Source organism: Canis lupus, chromosome 5, assembly GCF_048164855.1.
Source record: "Canis lupus baileyi chromosome 5, mCanLup2.hap1, whole genome shotgun sequence".
Lineage (NCBI taxonomy): Eukaryota > Metazoa > Chordata > Mammalia > Carnivora > Canidae > Canis > Canis lupus.
The window spans coordinates 82,540,199-82,546,201 of NC_132842.1; positions in this window are offsets into that span (position 1 = coordinate 82,540,199).

The following is a 6,003-nucleotide window of genomic DNA, read 5'->3' on the forward strand; positions in this document are numbered from 1 at the left end:
TGACCCATGACTCACGGGCCCCAGAGTTTTCTCAGCCTTCTCCGGCCTTCTTTTTCTTCTTCTTCTTCTTCTTCTTCTTTTTTTTTTTTTTTAAAGATTTTATTTATTTACTCATGAGACACACAAAGAGGCAGAGACACAGGCAGAGGGAGAAGCAGGCTCCCTGCAGGGAGCCCAATGCAGGTTTCCATCCTAAGATCCTGGATCACAACCTGAGCCAAAGAGAGACGCCTAACCATCTGAACTACCCAGGTGCCCCCTAAGAAGAAACTTTTAACCTGGGAACAGTTTCAGATAAACAGAAATGCTCAAAGATCACACAGTTCCTTTACACCCTTCCCAGTTTCCCTTCTGTTAACGTCTTACACAACCACGGCACATTGGCTAAAGGGAGGAAACCAGCGCTGGTAAGATGCTACTCACTCAACTCCAGACTTCATTCGATTTCACCAGTTTTTCCACTAACGTCCTTTTTCCATCTCGGGATCCCATCCAGGGAGCCCCACTGCATGTAGTCACATGCTATTTAATCCCCTTAAATGTGATGATGAAAGTGGAGTTATCTTCATCCAACAGATGAAGGAAGAAGAGACTGGGGGGCGCCTGGGTGGCTCTGTCGGTTAATCATCTGACTCTTGATTTCAGCTCAGGCCATGATCTCAGGGTCATGGGATCAAGCCTTGCATGGGGCTCTGCGCTCAGCATGGAGTCTGCTTGTCCCTTTCCCTCTGCTCCCCACCCTGCCCCCCTGAAATAAAATCTTAAAGCAAACAAAAACCCCAAATATACAACAACGTATTGTTTAATAAAAGGAAGCGACTGGGGGAGGTGAGTGACCCACCCAGTCACAGCCCAAAGGCCAGGGCAGTGGCAGACAGGGACTCAGAGCCAGAAGCCACCGGTAGTGCGGCCCACCCAGGCCCCTGGTGTGGAGGATGGATAGTCAGTCACTTGGAGGCAAGAGCGAGGACGGAATGAGATCACGTCTGCAGGCGTCTTCCTGCCCACAAAACGGGAGCTGTTGTTATTATGACTGTCAGCACCATCATTACGGAGGGGCCCAGACCTCCTCAGGACTCCAGGTTCTTTCTTCAGGATTCTGTTTAGACGAGCCCCTGACAATACTTGGGCGCTTTTCCTGGGGAAGAAGATAGGCCTTCCAGAACTTGCTTTTTTTTTTTAATTCCTGAGAGACACAGAGAGAGAGGCAGAGACACAGGCAGAGGGAGAAGCAGGCTCCCTGTGGGGAGCACGATGCAGGACTCGATCCCAGGACCCCGGGATCACGACCTGAGCCAAAGGTAGATGCTCAACCGCTGAGCCACCCAGGGGCCCCCGAGACTGTGCTTTGACTCGGCCCTTGAGATGAACAAAATCCTAGGGTGCAGTCCCACCGTGGCCACTGGCTGTGTGTCCTTGGGCAAATCATGGCATCCCCCGGGTCTCTGTTTCCTGGCCTGGCCTGCACGATGGGGACCGCAGCGACGTTGGGAGGACTCCGTGGGACAGTAGCCAGGCAGCTGGTCATCCGGGCAGACCTCTGGCCCCCGAGGGTGAGGGGCCGCCAGCCAGGCCAGCCTGGTTCTGGTTCCGGTCTACCCTGTGTGACCCTAGGCGGGCTACATGACCCTGCCAAGACCCAGCTTCTTGTCAGGGATAATCAATCATCCCCAACCTCCCCAGCCTCACCCCAAGCAACCACTCAGGAAATCAGCTTCCACTCTGCCTCTTACCCTCGGGCCTAAAGAGGTTGTGTCTCAAGGTCAAGTAGCCGATGAGAGGCTTAGGCAGGGAGAGAGGCTAGGTCTTTAAGACCTCATCCCATCCACCTGAGCACAGCCCTCCTCCCCGACTCACTTGGAGGCTCCTGGGCAGCCGCCAGCTGCCTGCTGCATCTGAACTTGCCAAAGAGATGCCCCGCCAGGGAGCCCCCCAGCCCCCCAACTTAACACGCCATCTGGAAACACCCGATGAAGGAAGTGCTACAGATAATTTTCCAAAAACGGTAAAATCACGACTCCTATGAAGATATAAAATGAACATGGGTCAGATGTGGTAAGTGGCTCCAAGAGGCAACAGACCATTCACGTTTATAGGCCAGAAAATGGAAATAAATGGGCACATGGAGGGAAAACCAGTTTTCCACAAGGGGGGGGGGGTGAAGGGGCCTTTACCAGACAAGACAAAATTGGTCAGTTACCTACAATTTACAGTTGTAAAATAATAATGCAAGGCCTGGCTGGCTCAGTTGGTAGAGCAAGCTCCTCTCAGGGTTGTGAGTTCAAGCCCCCTGGTTGGGCGTGGAGCCTACTTCAAATTTAAAAAAAGAAAATAAAAGCAAGCAAGAAGCAAGAAAGGAAGGCTAGAATCTGATACCCCGGAAGGGTGTGCTGGAGGCAGACATAGTTTTCCACTGAACTATGTGGTTTTTTTCCGCAGAAGGAAGGCCATGAACAGGGTGCACTCCGTGGTCTCTAATCTGATGATCATTCACCAGATGAGTATGACTCATGCACTGTGAATACAAGGTCCTTTCTTTATCTTTTTTTTTTTTTTAGAAGGTCCTTTCTGAATGAGTTGGGGACATCACTTCTCACTTGCAAGCCAGAGGCCTACAGCCTAAAAATGAGTGGCCCAAGACGTTTACAGATTTTTTCAGCAGGATTTTTTCTTTTTTTTTTCTTTTAAAAGTATAATTGATATACAATATTTCCACTGGATTTTGGCATCTGTGTTACACAATGGGTTCTAGAACATTCTAGAATGTGGGTGTTTGTGATGTAGATCTGTGGCCTGTAATTTACACTGGACCTGGTCTGGTACTGACTCTGCTGTGCAGCCCTGGGCAGTTACACCATCTCTCTGATGTGCAGCTTCCTTGTCTTTGAACTGGGATTTTTAAAAAAAGATTTTATATATTTATTCGTGAGAGAGAGAGAGACAGAGAGAGACACAGGCAGAGGGAGAAGCAGGCTCCATGCAGGGAGCCCGACACAGGACTCGATCCCAGGTCTCCAGGGTCATGCCCTGGGCTGAAGGCAGCACTAAACCCCTGAGCCACCTGGGCTGCCCTGAACTGGGATATTAACAGTACCTACTTCATAGATCATTAATTTTAAATATATATATATATATATTTTTATTCATGAGAGACACAGAGAGAGACTGGTGCCCTGGGAACTGTATTTTAAATCATTTTTTTAAAGTGGACTCCATGCTCAAAGTGGAGCTTGAACTCAGGACCCTGAGATCAAGAGTCACATGCTCTACTGATTGGGCCAGCCAGGTATTCCTGAGAACTGTATTTTATTTTATTTTTTAAAAAGATGTACTGATCTATCCGAGAGAGAGAGACAGAGAGAGAGAGAGAGAGCACACGCATGAAAGTGTGGGAGGGGCATGAGAGAATCTTCAAGCAGACTCCCTGCTGAGTGAGGAGCCCAAAGAGGTGCTGGATCCCAACACCCTTATCACATGACCCTGAGCCAAACCAAGAGTCAGAAGGTTGGCCGACTGAGCTGCCCAGGCACCCAGACAACTGTATTTTAAGTTGATAAAACCATTTCTCTGCCAATGTCCTGTGGTCACTGGGGTTCTTTCCCTATCAGCCTAGCCTTCTGTCTCCCGCATCCCGACCCCCTTCTCCTCTCCATTAATCCCTATTTCCACCATTTGAGTCCCTAGCAGAGTAAGGGGCAGCATTCGGCTGCCTGGAGGGGGCTGGGCACCCCTGGGCACCTCGCTATGGCCTTGGGCAAGGGCGACCGGCAGGAAGGCTCCGTGTTACTGCAGCGTCCTGCTCTCCTTTGTCCTCGCGATGTGCTTACAGAGTCCAGGCTGCCGGCATCGGCTCGGGGGTGCAGCGTGAGCGCTCCTGGGTGGGAGCCTCCACGCAGGTGGGAGCGTCCACGCAGGTGGGAGCTGGGGCGCAGGAGGAACTGTCTCCCAGCGCCGTCTCCCTCCAAGACGATGTGTTCCAGCTGCGCGCCACGCGCCTCTCCACCTGCCCCATCCCGCGAGGGGCCGCAGGGATTCTTCCCATCTCGCGTGGGAGAAGCTGAGGACCCCACGGGGGCGTGAGAACCTCGGTGCCCCGGGCTGAGCGCCCAGCTCGCTGGCCCATGCTGCCCCCTAGTGGCTGGGCACCGCACCTGCCCTCGGGAAGTCCCGGTCACCCAGGGACCCGCCTTCGGGGCTCCCGGGTGCGGGGTGACCTCTAGGACTCCCACATCGCTTTAGCAGCCCCTCTCCCCGTCCCTGAGCATTAAATATGCTTATGCACATGCTTAACTGTAAAATATACATGACACGGGGCAGCCCGGGGGCCCCAGCGGTTTAGCGCCGCCTTCAGCCCAGGGAGTGACCCTGGGGTCCCGGGATCCAGTCCCACGTCCGGCATGGACCCTGCTTCTCTCTCTGCCTGTGTCTTTGCCTCTCTCTCTCTCTCTCTCTCTGTGACTATCATAAGTTAAATATATATTTATATGTACATAACACAAAATTAATCATAACCATTTGAAAGTGTGTCCAGTTTAGTGGCTTTTTTTAAAGCACCATCACACTGTGGTTGCACCACTTCCTCCAATGGTTTCCAGAACACTTTGTCCCGCAGACTGAACGTACTCCTCAAGCAACTCCCGATCCCCGCCTTCCCCTAGCCCCTAACCAACCACCCTTCTACTTTCTGCCTCTCCAAACTGGGCTCCACGGAGGACCTCTCAGAAATGGAATCATTCGGTAATGGTCTTTTTGTCACTGGCTCGTCTCACCTTGCAGAAAGCTCCCCAGAAGTGTCCCCTGATGGAATGATTTCTAAACGTGCTGCCTGGAAGACAAGAGCATCCCCAGAATTTCATGCAACACCGGCCCCCCAAACACAACCAGCCAGGATTAGGCCGGAACACGAGGCATCATAGTGCAAGGTGACGTATCAATGATAGGAAAAAACCAAAACCAAAAAAAAAAAAAAGATAGGAAAAAACAAAACAAGCCGAACGTGGTGACTAAGAGGACAAAGTGGTCCCTGGCAGCCAGGAACCGGCCGGGCCAAGTGGCTCTGGGCCAACTGCAAAAACGGCCAGCACCTGCCCTGAGCCTCTGCCACCTGCCCACCAACCCCTGCTGTCGCGCCACCTCCTGGATATAAATGCATCAGACCTCCTGCTTCCTGATGGCACTCGGGGCAAATCCTCACCTCCCTAAATCCTGCCCCAAATCCCTTGGAGTCCCAGAGTCCCAGGAGTCCCTCTAACACCCGTGTCCTGAGAAGCCCGTTTCCCATGCCCTGTGGCCTCCAGTGCTGCAGCGGGCACGGGAACCCCAGCTCCGTCGCTGCGGGCATGTCCCCCCGGGTCTCCGACGTGCATCGCAGGACCAGCGAGGAACACTAAGGGCCGCCGGCCAGCCCTGGGCCAGAACCCTCAGCGCCCCCACTTCTTTCTTCCGGCCACAGCAAGCCTCTGTGACAGATATCAGCATCGTTCCCATTTTACAAAGGGGAAGGTCAAGGCTCAGGACTGACCGCTTGTCCGCACGATGTAGCAGGGGCAGGTCTAGCACCGCCAAGGCCAGCGCTCCTTCCTGCCACCGCCCTCCTCTCCGGAGCTGGCCAAGCAAGCCCGGGTGTCGGCGTCCTATTCGCGTGCAGACAGCACGTCCCAAGGGCGGGTGTTGACTCCCCAAAAGGGTCTAGTGGGCCCGGAGGGCCTCACACCACACAGGCTTCCCCCGGGGCCCCGGGGCCCACCCAGCCTCGCTCCCGCAGCCTGTGGCCAAGGCCAGTGCCCGGCTCGCCTGGGGTTGGCCGTGACAAGTCTTCATCGCTGGGCATGAGGAGGGACCCGAGTTCGTCACCTGCTGAGCTGAGCCCCGGTTTGGGGGAAGGAGGTAGAGGCACTGTCTGGACCGTCATGCCACAGTGAGCGGACACCCAACAGAAATGTCCCCAGCTACCGCCAAAGGCCAGCGCGCGCCTGGGTGAGATCTTAGTCGGAACAGATGGAG